The sequence below is a fragment of the Pelobates fuscus genome, chromosome 3, assembly GCF_036172605.1.
Source record: "Pelobates fuscus isolate aPelFus1 chromosome 3, aPelFus1.pri, whole genome shotgun sequence".
In the NCBI taxonomy this organism is placed as follows: Eukaryota; Metazoa; Chordata; class Amphibia; order Anura; family Pelobatidae; genus Pelobates; species Pelobates fuscus.
In genome coordinates, this window is record NC_086319.1 from 124,794,320 (window position 1) to 124,813,408 (window position 19,089).

A 19,089-nucleotide genomic window follows, 5' to 3' on the forward strand; every position below is an offset into this window, starting at 1 on the left:
TAATGCTAAACAAGAGTCCTCAGCAGCTCACCCGTGTACGCTGTTTAAGCTTCTGAAGAAGCATAAACATGAGCAGCCACAGATGGCTATGATTGTCTGAGTGTGTCAGTTGACTGCTTTCAGCCTATCAGAGCCCTATTGCTGGTATGAAATGGTATGACTAGAGGGAAGTGTGTAATCTCTGCCATAGCCATTCCTCAAGTAGGGGCCAGGCTATTTCTGTGTTAAACTGATTGAAAATGCTTTAACACTGAAAAGAGTAAACTCCAAGTACTATAACCAATTCAATGAGGTGGAATGGTTATAATGCCTGCAGTATCCCTTCAAGATCCATCATTATATTATTTTAAAAGCAACTGTGTATTATTCTGTAAATAACACTATTATGTTAAAATTGACGCCTTTATGATTATCCGCATGTACAGATCATTATCTCAATTCACGCTCAGCATGTAGGACAGGATTATCTGTTTATCTCTGCAAAATAAACAACAATGAAAAAATTGAAGTAAACATTTTTCATAATTAAGCTTTTCTTTGGTTGTTTGGACTCTACACCATGGGATTTAATCTTGACCTCCAGCTGTTGTTAAACCACAATTCCCATAATTCATTACCATTGGTCAGATATAGTTTAGTTACAATTCCATCAAGTGAAATGTAGCTAATAAACATTAGTGTGCCAAGGTTATATATCCAGATATACAGAGTTATTTCTAATTCATGGCCTCTACTAAATGCTAATATGTTTCATTTCATTAATATTAAATAAATAAGGACCAAATCAAACAGCTTTCCCCTGCTTGGTCTCTCTGAAATAATTGTTTGTGGTTGGGTGTATGATTATCCCAACTCTTCAAACACAGGGAACCAGTTATTACAACATGCTTCAAACATCTATAAAAGCACAAACATACAAGCAAATAAAAATGAGTGGCTTTGTGCTATAATCTCAACGAGGAGATGCTAATTGGTGCAGTGCATGCACAACAGCTTCCCAAAGCTTTGGCTGAGATCATCAAGGTTGATGATCTCAGCCATGGAGGCAGGATCAGCCGCTGTGAGACAAGTGTGGCGAAGTTTAAATACGTTTAAATACCTTTTTACTACACAGAGAGGGGGCCCGGACACCGAAATATTTAGTCCAGCACTATAGTGTTAGGAATACATGTATGTAGTCCTAACACTATAGTGTTCCTTTAACTTGACCCGACCTCTAATAAGAGTAAGAGATTTGGTGTGATTACTTATTTAGATCAAATAACAGAGGTGGAAAAAGAAATTAGCAAATTGCTGATTCACAAGTCACTATTAAGACCCCCAAAGTAATTCAGTACTGTTCTTACATAATCAGCAAGATTAAACTTAAACTTGCATTTCCATACCTTCTTTGCCTTCATGTTTAATAGTACATAAGGTGACAAGAGAATGAGATTTATCAACATTGTGTCAGTGATGTCATTCAAGACCGATGATATTTACAGAGTGACTGTACTTGGGAGCCAGAGCAACAACGCTCATGTTCACGTCTAGAAGGCAAAAGGATGACTGGCCAACCACTAAGTTTTCAAGAATTAATGTTTATTTGAAAGATAATGCTAAAATTCAAGAAAACAGTTTCTCGGGATTTGTTAAAGGGAAAAACAAAGTAATTTATAGGATTTTTTTTCTCACAGGATTTACGGTGTTTGAGCAAACCAGTGACTGTACAAAATCCATCTATTATCCATGACACACTGCTTATAAATGTTATTAATTTTACTTTCTATTGAGACAATGTCCTCTAGCTCACAACACTTCAACCATAAATCTCCAGGACTATATATTGATTTCATAAATACCTCTAGTAGCCTGATCAACTGACAGGTTTAATGGCATTACTGCTGCAGCAAAGACAGAAGTTCAGGTTCTCAAGCTTTATTTCATGTTATGTCCTTTTCTAATTATGAAAATGGCTTTTGCTGCAGAGTTCCCCCTCTTTCATACCCAAATGCTATCTTCCCAGCACCATTAATCTTTGTCGTTTTCTAAAACACTAAATCTAACTTACTGCATAAAAGGGGTTATTTTACTTAATGTAGGCTACTTCAAGAGCTTCAATTTACAAATTTAGCAAACTTATATTAGCGGGTTTACTCACACAACTTTGGGAAAATTTTTAAGAGTTTAGTGAGCGCATCCCTCGGAGATAAGGTAATTAGAACTTTTATAGATGTGGCAGGTTTGCTAAGTGGCCAGCTCAAGTAGAATTATTTGCATATTTTAATAAGAAGAAAAGTGGTCTTCTTGTGCTCTTCTTCTCAATGATCTCAAAGAGGAGCCGCTATCTGTGTAACATGCTTACCTCTACTGCACTTAGCAAAGGTAAATGGCGCTGCCATCATTCCATGTTCTATGCTCACATGAGCAGGAAATAGATTTCCCCCATGATTCCCTGCACAAACAGGTTGCATGCAAGTATTCATGGGACTTTACTTAACTATGAGAAAGTGATTTAACTTCGGAAGTGACAATCCCACATTAATTCCTTTCACCTAAAAAATATATTTTCCTGGCAAAAATGCTTTCTTGCTTCTCATTTGATCCTGTTTACAAAAATTATATTTTTTTGTTTAGGATGTCAGAAAACATGAATTTTAATTTCTGGTCAATTTGTAAGTTAATTTACCATAAATATTGCTGCTTTTTGCCCTGATATATATTATATAGCATCTAGCGCTCTAAAGCTGGAATGATAACTCTAATCGAAATGGGTAATAGGAGAACAGTGAAAATGTAATATTCTAGATATTTTATTTTAAACATTACTTGCAACTAGTACTAATTTAAAAATACATATTATGTTTTCTTTAACTCGTCAGGTCGTGGTCACACTAAATTTATAAATATATGCTGAATTTCTTAGGATCCTAGTAAAAAAAAAAAAAAAAGGACTGTAACTTAACCCACCGCAAACATACTGGTTTTCTTTTAGATATATTCTCAATATAAATCGTTTTTAAATATGTTTTTCAAATTTAGTCTAGCAATTTAACTAATCAAATAAATGAATACACTTTCAAAAAGGTCCTGAAATATAAGGAATAAATATACACATGTTTCTCATAAATGCGGGTCAGACACAGGTTCCACTATTTCAATGTCAATACACATGCTCTATTTTACCTGCAGACCATATCCATTTTAGCGCATATCTTTAATGGCACAGTCCGAAAAGCACTAAACAAAATTAAAAACCCTCAGCAAAATCGCATTAATAGTGGGAATTGATCCCCTGGTACATAGATTTAAAATGTAACAGCAGCTACAGGGGGTTCTACATTTCTTCTACTTTGTGATCCAAACCTTTACTTTCCCAGTATGAATGCTTTTGAAGAATAATTTCATTTTGAAAATAAATAAGTCTATGTGTGCTCTATGCGAAAGCTATAGTTTAAAACAAGGTAGGTAAACAGGGTTCGAGTTACACAACCTGCACAACGGAAAAAAAAAATAATTCAAACTCACTGATCCAATTATATATTTTAAAATAAAAAATTAAAAATTAAGTCCACTGTCGAGACTACAACTATTTGGCTCTTATACTAATATAAAAGAATTTCAGATTATTTGTTAAAAGCAATAGTTTGCGCACATATCTATTTCCCAAGGCACTGAGAGGGTTAAACAGAATGGTCCCACAATATAAATATTTACATGATATAGAGTAGACTATAAACTTATATTCTGAGCATCTCTCGGTTTTGCTATTGCATTATATTGCTGACTTGAAACTGTATTGAACGTCTTTCATAGTTTGATGGTCAAGCCGTGTAATGTTTGGTTTATTTATGCATGTATGTAATATATTCATAAATTACAGGCGAGCAGAACATTTAAAGTAAATCAGCTATTTGCTAAACATCCGTTTGAATCGTATTCAAGGTACTTTTACAAGATAGGAATATCACATGGGATTCTCTAGACCTTGTGACTTAGAGGTAAATGTATTTATTTTAAACATTGGAGCATTCATCTAATACTGGAATGTTCCTTTAGACTTAGATTTAGGGACACCCATCATTTATCTAAAAATAAAAGAAGATATTGCTAATCCAGCGCAAAGACTATCTTCATGACGCAACACCATTCTGCCTTTGAGATTTCATCACTAGTGATGATCTCACAGTCTATCCAATGCTTTTTGCAAGAAGCATTGAGACACAGTGCAGAAGCAGTAATGCACAATCTGTATGAGAAGCATTCACTTTTACTTTCTTGCTTTCAGTGAGTACTCACAGTAAATATGGGGATATGTCACCCAGGATGTCACCAAGGAGAGTTTATAAAAGTGCGTATTTCTCTTTAAATAAGACAAAGGCCACATGCTTTTAATCCCTAAAGTACTCTAGTAAGTCTAAGGGCTGTAGAACTGGAACATTACTTTAGAAAGACTATATGCCTGCTGGAAATCCAATTGGGAATGAATAGATATATTGGACTGGCTGGAATAGTCTAGACCAGAGATAGGCAACCTTCGGCACTCCAGATGTTGTGGACTACATCCCCCATAATGCTCTTATACCTATAATGCTGGCAAAGCATCATGGAAGGTGTAGTCCAAAACAGCTGCAGTGCCGAAGGTTGCCTATGCCTGGTCTAGACTCTAGCCTGTTGCAATGACCTGTAGCATCAAAGCTGAAGAATTAATTTTAAGAAAGCCTCCTTATTTGGAGGACAGAAGATGAAGATATGTATGGGCATGTTGGATAAGTAGATTGGATTTAATAGATCTGTATATAATTGTACAGAAAATGGTTTGTAATGCCATTTTCCATATTTATTAGATCTTGACTACAACTCTCTTAACACTCTTCCAGCCATAGGCATAACTGCAACAACGCCAATAATAGAATAGCACAGGCAATGCAGCATATAGCTGTATATTTTAAACACAATCACATTTTTATTTAATTATATTGTGAATTTATTACATATTTTACACTGTTTCCCTAGCATAGGTTTAGACATTTCGATTGTCTTTCTATGGTCAATACATCACATATATTTGAATTAGTCTCTTGTAAAATATTGATAGATAATACTTTTTCCAAAACACTACATAACTCAATACCTCAAGAATGAATATTACACATCGAGAGGGACTGTCTGACAACCCAAATGTATGTGTTGCTTAAAAAAGAGAGGTTTTAGCTGCCTCAGAAGATGTAACTGGAAGATGCGGATATTCAAGGGGGTATAACCTGAATTTGAAGAGAGGGTAATTTAAAGATATATATTTTTCCCCGAGCAATACTTAGATGCATAGAAGGCTCTTCCTGCAGAACTGTATAGAATAGTACTGAGGAATTGGTCATGACTCAAGAAGCCTTTGAGTAGATATGTATGGAGCTGGAAACAAAATACATATATAATGTAGACTGATTATGTCAGCCGGTTATATGTGCTGAAATTTAGGTTTCCATTAGAAGAAAAACTAATATTTTGTAGTGTTATAGTGTAGTGTCCCTCTACTAATAGCACAACATCTTTATTGCTGATCATTAAAACATTATTAATAAAATGAAAGAGCAGGCATATAAAAAAGAACAACTAACTGCGTAAATAAAAAAAAAAAGGTTATTTCATATTTCCCATTTAAATTATTTGTTTGAGAAAAATATAATAATATAGACTAGAAATACAGGGGAGTCGGGTCATTTCTGAGTCATATCCTGAAAGCATTCAGTCGGCTCACTCCTGCTTAGTAAAAAGGATATCTTTGCCCTTGGGTTCTGAAGCATGAGAAGAATTTCAATGAATTGGTAAAGAATCCTGGGTGCAGAAATTTACCAAAACCTGGCAACAAACATTGCAAGAGCCATACAAACACTCGACAGTTCCCAGCTAGACGAAAAAACGAAAGAATCACTACTTTATTAAAATCATCATTATTATCATTTACAGAACACTAACATTCTGAAAAGTTTCACAATTTTACAATGGAGAAATAAACAGCAAATAATTGACAAACAAAATAATATTAACAGAAATTAAGAGGGTTCTTTTAATTATTACCACGTTTGATATGAAATAAATCTGATGTATATCTATCAGTTTTAAAATAAAGATACATAAAAAAAACACACTCAGAGCTATAAAATATTCCAAATATGATTTTTGTATTTTTTTTAAAAATCTCTTAATTTATAGTTAAGTGTCACGTATGTAAAACATATTTATTTTTACAATACAATAAGAAAAAAGTTCAGCTTTTTTTAGATATGTAGAAAATAATGGTTCAGCTTAACTGACTAACTAATTGATATTATAAAAAGTCAAGCAGTACAAAAGAAAAATCACCCACTCCCCCCAAAATTATGTATTTGACTAAATAAGAGAAGCAATCACACACTCAATAGAATATAGAATTATATAGAAGTATATGAACAGCAGATGTAATTTAAGCTAGATAAATATTGTATGTGAGTGCATATTATAGTGCATGTTATATTGAAAATATTACAGCATATATCATAATATATCAGCAATGCTTTTCTCCAATGTCTGAAGCTGTACAATAGATTGTAGTTCATATATATATATATATATATATATATATATATATATATATTTAGTAAAAAGTATAAAATTCCCTAAATAAAATCTGTTTAAAAATTGTTTCACATGCAGCTTTTAATTGATCATGTTTAAGAATAGCATGTATTAAAATGTATCCATAATACTTTTCTCCAATGTCCAAAACAGTACGATAGTTTACAGGTAATTTATATGGTAACAAAGTGTGACATTCTCTAAAAAGATATGGTTTTGTTTAACATGGTTATATCCAAACCATATATATACATACACTTATATTATACACTGTCTGCAGGTATACGTCAATTAGATAGCATTTTTAAATTCTTTATTTTTCTTGTGCATGGATAGACAGTTAACATTTATTAGCTAGCATTTTAAGCCTTTCACTTATTTTTAAAAATGAAAGATTTCTGGATTTGTTTTTGTTTAGTCACCTATCCATTGACTTTACAGAATTGACTATTTATCCACAATGGACATAGCTTATAGAGAAAGGATGCAGAGAGCTCTATATTGGGGGTATTGCAGTGCTGACTGGATAATTAATAAAATGGTACAATAGATTTATCCATTTCTGGTAGTCAAGCATTTTAAGTTTACCCAGAAGACTCCTTCATTTAATTAACTTAGTGCTTTATTAATATAAATATTCTGCTATTGATCATAAGAGAAGCTGACACGTGTCTGACGCAGGCATACATCAGATCTATTTAATGGACCTTCATTTAGAGTAAAAACTGGCATTAAATCAAGGTAAATGAGAGGAAGTGCTCCTTAGGGATGAGAAGACTTAGCCAGATCCATAACATTTTTACACAGAGAGGTTTTAATTTTTTCTCTCTCCAAAAGAAAGCATATGGAAAATGGTTTAAAAAAAAAAGCCTGATCATGTAGGCATCAATTAAGCGTGTCAATACCTTAATTAAATTGCCCAGCTAATGAGATTTGTGAGTGGAAGCCATTTGTAGCCATAATAGGTTTTTTGGCTAGTGTTCAAAGTACAAGAAAGGAGGAAGCTTGAATAAGCAGCAGATGACATTTTAAAACTAACTCAATATACATTGAACATTGAAAATATATTGGCTTAATGTTTTTCTTTCTGCATTTCTTCCCTGCCACACAGATGAGTAAATGGATGGATAGATGAACAGATTGCTAGACAGATGGTTAGGTAGACTACAATTCTTTATTAAACAGTGACCTAAGAGAAACCATAAAATACTAGACACATACCCTTCTCAAAAATATAAAGAAATAGCATTATTTATATTTTTATAACATCATAATATTGAATATTCTTCACTGAAAGAAGTTTGCAAAATAAAAGCAGTGGGTTTAGGAAAGCCTTATGGAACCATTAAAAAATCTCAATGTATAATCCAATTAAAATAATTATTATAAGGCAAAATATATGAGAAGTTTATTGCATTGCTTAATTTTTCAAAATGCATTAGAAAGAAAGGTTTCCCTCGAATAAATCAATAAATGTATTGGAAATAGCACTATGTATTCAGAGCATGGCTCTTACTGATGATGAACTTGATCTTTGTCTTGAGTTAATGTCATATGTTACTAGGTAGTAAAAAAAAAATGTATAAAATTATGTTGGCTGCTGTAAATGTCAAGACTGCAAAGGAGGATTGACTGATTCTGAAGAATTTGTTTTTGAATATATAATATTTTGATGAATATATTTTCATAGCTATCTTTGTAAATTATATATATAATTTACAAAGATAGCTATGAAAATATATTCATCAAAATATTATACATTCAAAACAAATTTATAAAGAAATATTATATTGCTTGGAAAAATGAACTTAAAATTAAACTTTTACATTAAAAAAGAAATAACAATAAGATACATAGATATTTGATATCATAGGTACTCCAAAATATGCTTGGAGCTGACTACCCCAAAGCACATGACTCAAGGAAAGTGTAAATAACTGGATAACTGTAGATGCCTTAATGGTGCTTTTAAAAATAGAGAAGAGGGTTGCACTCAATCACACAAAAAATAAGCTTAATAAAGACCTGGGTACAGGTCGAAAAGTTGTGGATCCATTAAAGCTGATTTAAACATTCCACAGTGAGTACCTGAGGTTTTTTCTTTAATGGTGCTTTTAGGCATTTTAATAACATAATAGTTTAAATGGTGTTAAAGTATCAAATGCAGTTTCTGTGGCACTTATGAGATAAAAGTGATAGTTCATAAAGGAATACAGAAATCCATTGGAATAGGTAACTTTTATTTTACAATATTATGTAATGAATAATTAAAATGTATCTTTACACATTTGATGATGTAAGTAATTGTTTAAACCTAGTAAAACATTTTAATATCACATTAATGACAATCTATTAGGGAGAAGAGGATGAAAGGAACAAGTCAAACATAGGATGTAGTGTTTCTTTAAAACACATATTGGCAACAGGATTTTATATAGAATTCAAATAAAGAACTAATTATACTTATACATATATCTTGATATACGTATCACTGACTAGCAAGTCTCTACAATGGCTATTCACATGATTTCTTAGTATAGTATTAAAGAGCACAGAAGCCCCACCAAATAGTCTGTCTCATGATGTTCCCATCAGAAGCAGTTTGGAGCTTGGTAGTGAGGGTTGCAATACAAGACAGACACTAGTTTCAGGTCTCAGCATTTAGCAGTACTGATCCATTACTCTGTGGTTTAGCTTTTGTTGCTACTTTGTCACTTTACAAAAACATATACAGTTTAAAAAAAAAAAAAAAAGGATCTACCTGGTCAGAATTAAAGAAGTGAATTAGATTGAAGGTCATTAAACTTCCCAGAGCTCTTAAGACTAGCCCATTCTACTGCCCATGTTGTGAATAAAATTGCATTTCACTTGCCAGCAGGGCGTTAAACAGACAAATCCACAAATTACAAATGTATGCACATATTTTTGATAATTAAGGTTTCATACTTTAAAAGGTATGTATAGATACATACTACACTGTTCCTACTAGAAGGAATGCCACAAGCCATTGTGAAAAATGTGTCAGTGATATCTTGTATCAATATTGTAATTAGGCTAGCTAAAGGCTTTTTTTAAGAACATCTGCCACACATTCTACATTGCACAATTGCTGGAGGCCTTTGTGATAAAATATCTGAATATCATTCAGGCTGTCTATGTATATCTCTGTGCAATGCTCCCTGAATGCTTCAAAGATAGTGGGCTACTATATCATCTTTTGTTCTGCTGGCAGTTGCCAAGATGTCTCTTATACCTAGTCAGCTCCCGTTGCCATAATGGTTATTAAAAATGTGCATTCCAAAAATGTAATTTCGAATTGTATGTATGTGATAAAGATTAATATTATGTTTCATTATACATTGTGCCATCTTTACAATCACATAAATGTTGGTTAACAATGGAAAGAAAACCACACTGGATAACTTAATAGGATTTTTCTTTATTACTGAAGTAAGGAACATTAATATCCTTGAATGGAGAAATAAAAATTAGATTGTTCCAGAGTGACTGTTTTGGTCAAATAATAAGCTTTGAGATGAATCTATTCAGTTGCCTTGAGCCAAAATATTCATTTCGAGCAATTTGTGGTTCAGGCATCATTTGAAATGATAGAAATTTGGCAGCTCTGGTTAGTTTCACAGAATGTAGCCAGAATGAATGAAGTTAATCCAATTTTCCCTTTGCAGTGAAAATGACCTAGTAAATCTTAAGATGTGGCTTTAGAAAGATGCTTCCCACAATGTTCACTGTCTGTGTTTTTTCTAACAAAAATAATTTCACTTGCGCGCAGTTCATGTACACATGTAATTAATGATATTGTGTGACAGACGGCAGAACGACACACGAAATGGTTATTAAGTCTTAAACGACGGTAATGGAAAAATGTAAATGTAGCTAATTTTCGTAGGACAATTTCTTTTTTTTGAAGAAACTCTGAGCCAGTTGTTTAAGCTGTCCATACAGGATATAAAAGACAAAAATGCCCTTGGGAAATGAAAAGGTTAGAAGAAGGAAATATAAAATTTAAATTCTAAAAGAAATACATTCAGATTTTCAGAAAGTTAAATGTTAATAGGGTTATTCACTAAAGTGAGAATTTAACACAAAATAGCTGAAGTGGGAGAATAGCTGAATTAGAGATTTTTTCTAACTCAGGCCTCGATTTAATATTGTTGGGGAAGCTTTTAAAATGTATTTTTTCAATATATTTTTTTATTATGTATGATGTATTTATTATATTTTAGTATGTTGAAAAAATCATTTTAAAAGTTTATCAAAATGTATTAAATCATTTGGAGTGCCTATCCAACAATATTAAATTGAGTTATTTTGGGACTTTATTTTTTTTAATTCACTTTTAATTCCTGACAGTACTCAGCTTAGTAAATAACTCTGACAGTGTATTTAAGACAAGTGTATGTGAGAGTGAGCTGTGTCCAGAGTGACCTTAAGAGCAGTGACCATTATATTTTATCTGTATATATAAACAGGTCTCCTAACTGTCATGATTTCAGTGGGACAGTCCTGATTTTTGGATCTTGTCCCAAGCACCAGTTCTCAACAAGCATAGTTCAAGTGCATCATTAGATGTGCTTGCGCTATGTTCAGGGCCCAATTATTCTGCAGAGAACACAGAAACAGTCTGCCCTCAATAGGATGGCATTACACAATTAGCAGTCAGCCTGGCGTGCATTAACGTCAGGATGATCTGCCAATAATTCGGATGTGGGTCTGCGCTCCTAGGGTGGAGCCATTGATGTGATTGCATCACTGGCAAGCCCCCTTTACCCTCATCCAACTAGCATACCAATTATCTGGTAAAAAATTAAAGAGCAAGGCTTCTTGATTTGAATGAATCCTCTCTATCTAGACAATATTTTTCCGGTTGTATTTAGAGTAGACTAAAATTCTAGATGTCAGCATACCAGAGAATTATGGGAATTTAAGTTCAAGCATGATAGAGGAAATTGTCGATAAAGCAATGCAGAGTTACAGTATCTTATATTGGCAATTTAATTACTAGGAGTAAATGTTAAAGGAAATGGATTTGAATACTTGTAATGCACCGTCCGTAGAGCTAAGGTTTAGGGTCATTGTGTAATATAACCATTTATTGCAGTTCATTGACCCTAGGATTACATTAAGATAATGAAGAAGAAGCTATACACAATCCATCGAGATGCAATTTAAATAAAGAAGTAGCTGTAAAAAAACAAACAGGGTTTAGAAGCACACTACAGGTGCATGTTAGAAATGAATTGCATTAAATGCAGAATAACAGAGTCAAGGCAAAACACTGTATTTGTACTGTGTCCCATTGACATGTCTCTAGTTGGTAAAATAGATTAATACAAATCTTAAGCTCTGGATACATTTAACTATAGGTCCAATATTACATGTGATGTGTTTTAGCTTATCTATAGTAAACACATACCATATTTTATTATCTCTTTCTTAGAATAATGTGACCATTAGTAATTACAGGTAGTGTTCCACTGTTGTAAACTGTAAAAGCAAAAAAAGCTAGGTAGCCGACTGTGACCCTGCAGTTCTTAAGTGGTAAAACGAATTTTAAAAAAAATACTTTTAAATAATATAAAAGGCAAATATACGAAAACATAGAGCCATAGACATGACCACTACCCCTTGACATGGATGCTCCTTAATATAAAAATATAAAACATCTTTCCCACCCCTTCCCAATAGCCCTAAATAGATGTTTAGCCTTTATCTAATACAAAATAAACACTTTGATACAGTAACCCTGACATATTAACAATAATTGGACAGTTTGTTTCATATATATATACCGTATTTATCGGCGTATAACACGCACTTTTTCTCCCTAAAAATAGGGGGAAAATTATAGGTGTGTGTTATACGCCGATATACCATATTTACTTACCTGTCTTGAAGCGTGGGCCGGTGTTCAGCACGCACCGCTGTACTGGAACTTCAATTTCAGGTTCCGGTTTCCGGCGGGACTGAAAGGAAGTGTGTACACTTCCTTTCAGTCCCGCTGGAAATCAGAACCTGAAATTGAAGTTCCAGTACCGCGGTGCGCGCTGTGAAGCCGGCCCACGCTTCAAGACAGGTAAGTAATTATGGGACAAGTGGAGGGAAAGTGCACTAGGGGACACTATGGGGGGGGGGACACTATAGGAGGGGGGGGGACACTATGGGAGGGGGTGGAGAATACTATGGGAGGGGGGGGAAATACAATGGAAGGGGGGGGCACTATGGGATGAGGGGGGGAATACTATGGGAGGGGGGGAAATTTCCTGGAATTTCCTTCTTAAAATGAGGTGCGTGTTTTACGCCGATAAATACGGTATATATTCTGCGTGGTGAAATGTCTTTTAATGTAATGTTTACTTATCCCTATAATTAATAAATATGTGTTTGTGAGGTATGACAAATAAAATGAAATGTAAAACTCCACCTTACTTTGTTTTACAACTGGATGCTTCAATCTTAGCTCTCTGTCAAGCTTTGCTATAAGCTCTGTCCTACTTCTTTCTATAAGATCCCATTGAAGTCAGCATACACAAAGCACACAAACATTTCTCTAACGTTTCTCTTCCTCCTCTTCATTTGCAATACCCCCCGCCCCCAGCTGTGCCTTGCCTGAACTGAATTATGACGTAATTTGCTAAGGAGCAAAACAGAAAACAGTGATTTTCAATGTATTTATTCAATGGTGAGATTTCCAAAAAAGTGGCAATTACTCTTTGAATTAATCAGCAAGTGTTGCAACTGATAAAAGTTTGTACTTTGGAATAATAAAGCATTGCTTTATTATTGTCAGGAAATACTGTCTTATAAAAGCACATCTTATAATTTAATATTCTATTATGTAGCTAACATATCTAAGATGTCACTCATCTTCAAGCTGCAGTGGTTATGGCGTTTAGAGAATCCCTTTATATTCGGCACATTTTTAATTTATTTACTGACCTGATGCCTCTTAAATGTTTTAAGGACTGCAGAGCATATGCTTTGCATATATGATTACATTTTGCTTTAATTTCATGAATAAAAAATAAACAAAAACGTTATATTTATAAAATTAGCATCCACTTACCATTTGCCAACTATGCACTATAGTTTTTAACTGAAGAGCTAGTTATATTTTAGAATATACATACACAAATACACTCACAGACACACACTTTTGTTTCCTCAGTTATTCCTAGAAAGCACAGAAGCCCATAAATGTGTGTAGGTAAATCCATTTTGGTAGAATAAGATATCATTATTCTAGTATATATTATATTATGTTTAGCCCCCAAGGGTTTATTATCCGTAAGGGCTGCTGGCTTGTTAAGCAGATACACAGTAGACAGATGCTCAGATGATATGACATACAACACACAATTTAATGAATTTAGGAGCACAGAGTGCACGCAAAGAGTCTGAAATGAAATCAAGTAGTAGGAGGAAGTAAAAGAGGGGGTGAGGATGTAAGAGTTGGCTGCAATGCATAAAACAAAGAGAAGGGGGGATGTATATGTTTCTCAGTCACTAAACAGCGAATTGGAAACTGAGTTTTTGAACCAAAATAGCCCAAACAGAAGACAAATGTCAGCTTTGGTCGCAGCTGGACCACATAGTTTCTGTTTAGTGGATAAACCTTACAATTCTGACAGGAGAAGGAATGAAAATATGGCATGCGATGTATTCTAGTCTGGCAGATATTACACAGTAATTGTAAAGAGAATAAATATTGTATACATTGTTCTTGCTAACTGTTTAGTAAATGTATAGCTTACACTTTTATTCTGTATAGATGAAGAGCCATCAATTGGCGGGTCTAAACCTGTAAATGCTGACAGCTATACCTGCTCAGATGTCAGGTTTTAATCCTGGCCAGATTAGTGAAGGTTTTCACTAGACAGTCAATCCAACCGACCAGAGTCATGTGATCGCAATGACATGACATCGCAATTACATGACCCAGATGGCTGTATAGAAACATTGGCTGCAGGAGGGCTGACTGCCTGGCTTGTCAAGCAGATCCCCTAATATATAACTAATAAGAATATTATTATTATTATACATAAATAAAATATACATACATTTAAATAATCAGTGAGACATCGCTGAACACAAATGTTAGTGTTTATAGCAGTAAATGTATCATGACGATATTGGTGAAAGTGCAGTTTTGTAAGAAAAAAAGAAAAAACAAATATGAACACTAACGTTGGCCAGAGTTTGGGACTAAGTGGCTACTAAAAAAGACTGGCGTATCCCCTTTATTTTTTTATTTTTTTAAATTCTTTATTTTGGTGATCACAGTTACATAGCGACAAATATTTTTTGGTATCATGTGTTACATATATAATAAGAACAAGTAACGAACAAACATAAGAAACTCAATTAACATATGTCACGTAGTGGTGTTCTATAGGGATGAGTGGTCCGCTTTCCATGTTCCTGTGTGTAAGTGCCGTCTGTGGTTGGGTCTAGTTATACCCTACTGTGTTGTGGTTAGTTTTGTCTCATTGTTGGGTTCATCTCTACTGTGTGAGTTTTCCCCAGCGTTCAGGTGTCGAACTGTTCCCATAATTGGCGTATCCCCTTTTTAATACCCTGGGGGCTGTCTACTTTTGCAAATTGTATGCTATGATGGGAGTAATATACATTCTTGGGCTGCCATATGGTCTCAAAGGCAACATAGGACCAGCAAAGTGTAAATATTTATCTATTTGATCCTGTAACTTTCCAAAACACTGTAATACCTGTACATGGGGGGAGGTCATTATTGTACTCGTGGGGTATCACAGCACACAAATATTCAAAATGTTCTTTTTTTTAGATTTTATTCATATTAAATAATGTTTATATACACATTTGATGTGAAATGAAAGCCCTGTTTCTCCTGAATAAAATGCTAAGTAATAAATATAGGTGCACATAACATAAAAGCTCAAATTCTAGGATTTATTTTGGTTCAGAACTTGCACAATTCTGTCCTTAAGGGGTTAAGGAGCATAAGTATTGAATTTAATTTTTTTTTTAATAAAACATACATTGAATAGCTGTTAGTTACCCTACACCTGCTGGGGCAGGCAAATACACACAGCCTCCTGCTAACAACCTATTGCAGTGAGAAGCATGAGGAAGTTGCAAGCAAGCTTCAGGTAAGTAAATCAGTAATTGCTGGTAGTTTCACTAGCAAGACAGGTAGACATGACACTTTTAGTTGCTTAAAGTTTTTATTGGATGGCAGGTCTAATTTAAAGTAGTAATCCCATATGAAAACAAACTAAACAATAACTCATCCAGATACTTGGTTATTTTATTTTTTTCTAACTATGTATTATGTGGTATTTCTTTATTGAGTTTGTGATGTTACTTGACAGCTGGTAAATTCGACTAATGGCAAAGGGTGCATGGGGAGTACTCAACAATGGCACTGAATATGTAGCAGAAGGATTCCGAGTATGGAGGTACACACCGCACATCCATATGGAAAATAAAGAATGGCCCCAAAGGCACAGCACCAAGAGGAATACTGAGGTATACATTATAGAGGTAAGGTAACATTTACATCATTCCAATCTAAGTAGAGAAATGGCAAACATTGCAGCAGCTTTAAAATTCTATTGAAAGGCCTCGAGGTATGGATCTATTGAGTACTATGTATAAGTTGCACATGGGGATTTCTCAAACTGACTTAAACACAGTTTGATTCATTTGTAAATATGAATAAAATGTATAACGTTATGGGTAATTGAGGATGAACGATGAAAGCCTCTATCAGGGTGCAGGCAAGGGAACATGCTAATATTTTACATACTACTTGCCTTCTTGGATCGTAAAGTGCATGTGTTTACCTTTGTAAGATTATATGATCCACACTACACATCGTACCATTGCTCAATAAAAAGCGCCTTATTTTATCAGTGTGAAAGCTAAACCACCCAGCTCTCTGCTAAGTTGACAGAGACTGCCCTGCATTCATAATCATGGTTAATTTATTAATGTTTCCCAACTGTATTATATGAGGCAATAACTGATGCAATATCTTGGAATATTTTCTATTTTCAATAATAAAGTGCCACGTTTTAACCCACAATTTTGCTTCTTTTTTTTTGCAGCTTTTTATCCCAACAGATAGTATTTTATCTGAAATCTAGTTATTTTATCTGAAATTTAATAGTTTATCTGAAATCTCTTGACTGGTGGCAATGAATATTTTAAACAATGTTTTAGACTTTTAGGATAAAGTATACCTGACATGGATTCAGATGGAAATTCCTGATTTGGGACCCTTTAAGTTTTTTGTTTATTAGATCGACAGACAGAGAGGCACTTTAACAAATTTTAAAGGATCTCTTTGCACTTTGGGCTCAAGACGAAACAAATTTCCTTTAGTTAATTAGGTATAGTTAATGCAGTTTCAACTAAAATGTCTTGTTCAACATTTAAATGTGATTTTAGCAATTAAAGTACTTCTAGCTGAAATGCTGTGCAATTTGCTATATGAACCTATTAGTTCCTGGCTGCTAACTGAAAAAGAAATCAATGATACAGAACCTGTGACATGTTTGATACATGTACCTAGATTATCTTCTGTATAAGGGACATCTAATTGAAACACAAAAGTGATCCCTACCAAACAGAAGCAAAATCATATGGATTTTTAACTGGGCCCATGGGATATGCTAATTATCACAATGTACACTTTGAACAGTTTTGGCAGTGAGTACAACATTTTATCTCTTTTCGCAAATTGAGGTAATTATTATTGAAGGTTTTAACTGAATTCTGTATCTACATAAAAAAAGAACATGATTGTAAAATGGATATAAGAAGAAATCTTTCAATTAAACAAATCTAATCAATTATATCAACATATATTGTACAAATATTCAACTAATTTTAATGCTATTATTTTAATCGGTGATGATGTATGGAATGATATGTCACGTCAGTCTGTCTGTTTGTCTGTCATGGTCAATAACGATTTTTGGGGGCTATTCCCTAGGTTTTTCTGGCAACGCTACTTTGTATGCTGTATTCATATTCTCTAGCTGGAGTAAGTAAGCAGAGTTCCCCCCAAAAAGTTGCCTTTGACCAGAAAATGCACAATTTCAACAGAAAATGCACTGCTATAAACTATTTAACAGATGGCACAGTGGTTCCCCAGTGGTTTTTGCAGTGTGTTTTTTTTTTTGTTTTGTTTTTTATATCCCTGACCAACCATTCATTGTTCAAAGGTGAGTTACGTCAGCCCATCAGAGCAACTAGTACATTTTCCAGATACAGTTTTGAGCTCATTTAAAAAATAACATTGACCTATATGATAACTATGTTCCATCTTTAATTATATGCTAACTAGTAACCCATTTGTCACAATAAGAATTTTTCAAAACTGACTCATTTACTCAATGAAAAGTCTCCTAATTGTGTCAGCTCTAGATGTGATTTTACACCCACCATGTCTGATTATCTACTTTCTATGGAAATTACAGAACAGAAGAGCAATAGTAGGCAGATACTGCTTTCAATCATTAACCAGGGATTTCGAAATGCCACCTGTCTTGGCTTGTAGATAATTTAATTAAATGTCTGAAATATGAAATTCTGAGCTGATTTGTCCAGACATCAGCCCTAAGGTTTGAATATGTATTTCAATGCAATAACCAATAGTTATTTCAACAGCTGAACTAAAAACTTCCAGGTGGCACATTCAGGATCTTTATCACCTGTGGCTCATTTTTTACATTTAAAAAAAAGACAAAAAAAACAACTGTGTCCATTCGAATTTCAGATTGGCCAACAGTATGCCATGTTCTATGGAGGCCATTTTGATTTTGGCAAAAGAGATGCATATAACTTTATTAATGCACATTTTAGATTAAATATTAAGAAATAGGCTATAGTTTCAGACAAATGGAAATAAAGCATGTCTTTAACAGCATCTGTTGGTTGCACTTTTGCTAGCTACTGCCATTGACTTGTTTCATTAAAATAAAGATTTTTTTTTTTTTTAAATTGCAGGGTGCTCTCATGATATATTGGTGATAATTGAATGTATTATATCCCCCCAGGAGAGTTATTTTATGTAGAACATACACTATAAAGAACAACACCTGGCCATGCTGGGGAGTCTACCATTGGAACCGATAGTAATGTTGTCATCCAGGGATACAGAGAAACCCCAGTGCATAAAATAAACACTGTAGCACATTTCATCACTTTTGGAAACACTCATGAAATTACAGAGTATGGGGAAAGCAGAATTTAATAATAAGATATGTAATACATCAGACGTCTGTCATATCTGTACACATACAGTACACTACACACACATTTTATTACACTGACATGGCTGCTCACAAAAGTGACAATTGTCACAAATTCAAAGTGAATTTCACATTTAAGGAAAAAGTAGCCAAATTGGAAGAAACACTGACAGAGTATTTTTCCTTTTTTAGCTATTTTGGTCTTAAATATGAAATTCACTTTTAATTCCCAACAATT

The 19,089-nt window shown here is 33.9% G+C and overlaps 1 protein-coding gene across 2 annotated transcripts in view; it reads right to left on the minus strand.

Annotated features, from left to right (window-relative positions):
- Nucleotides 1-19,089, minus strand: part of SLIT3 (slit guidance ligand 3) — a 658,792-nt gene that overhangs the window by 278,224 nt on the left and 361,479 nt on the right. The gene's annotated exons all lie outside the window — the stretch shown is intronic.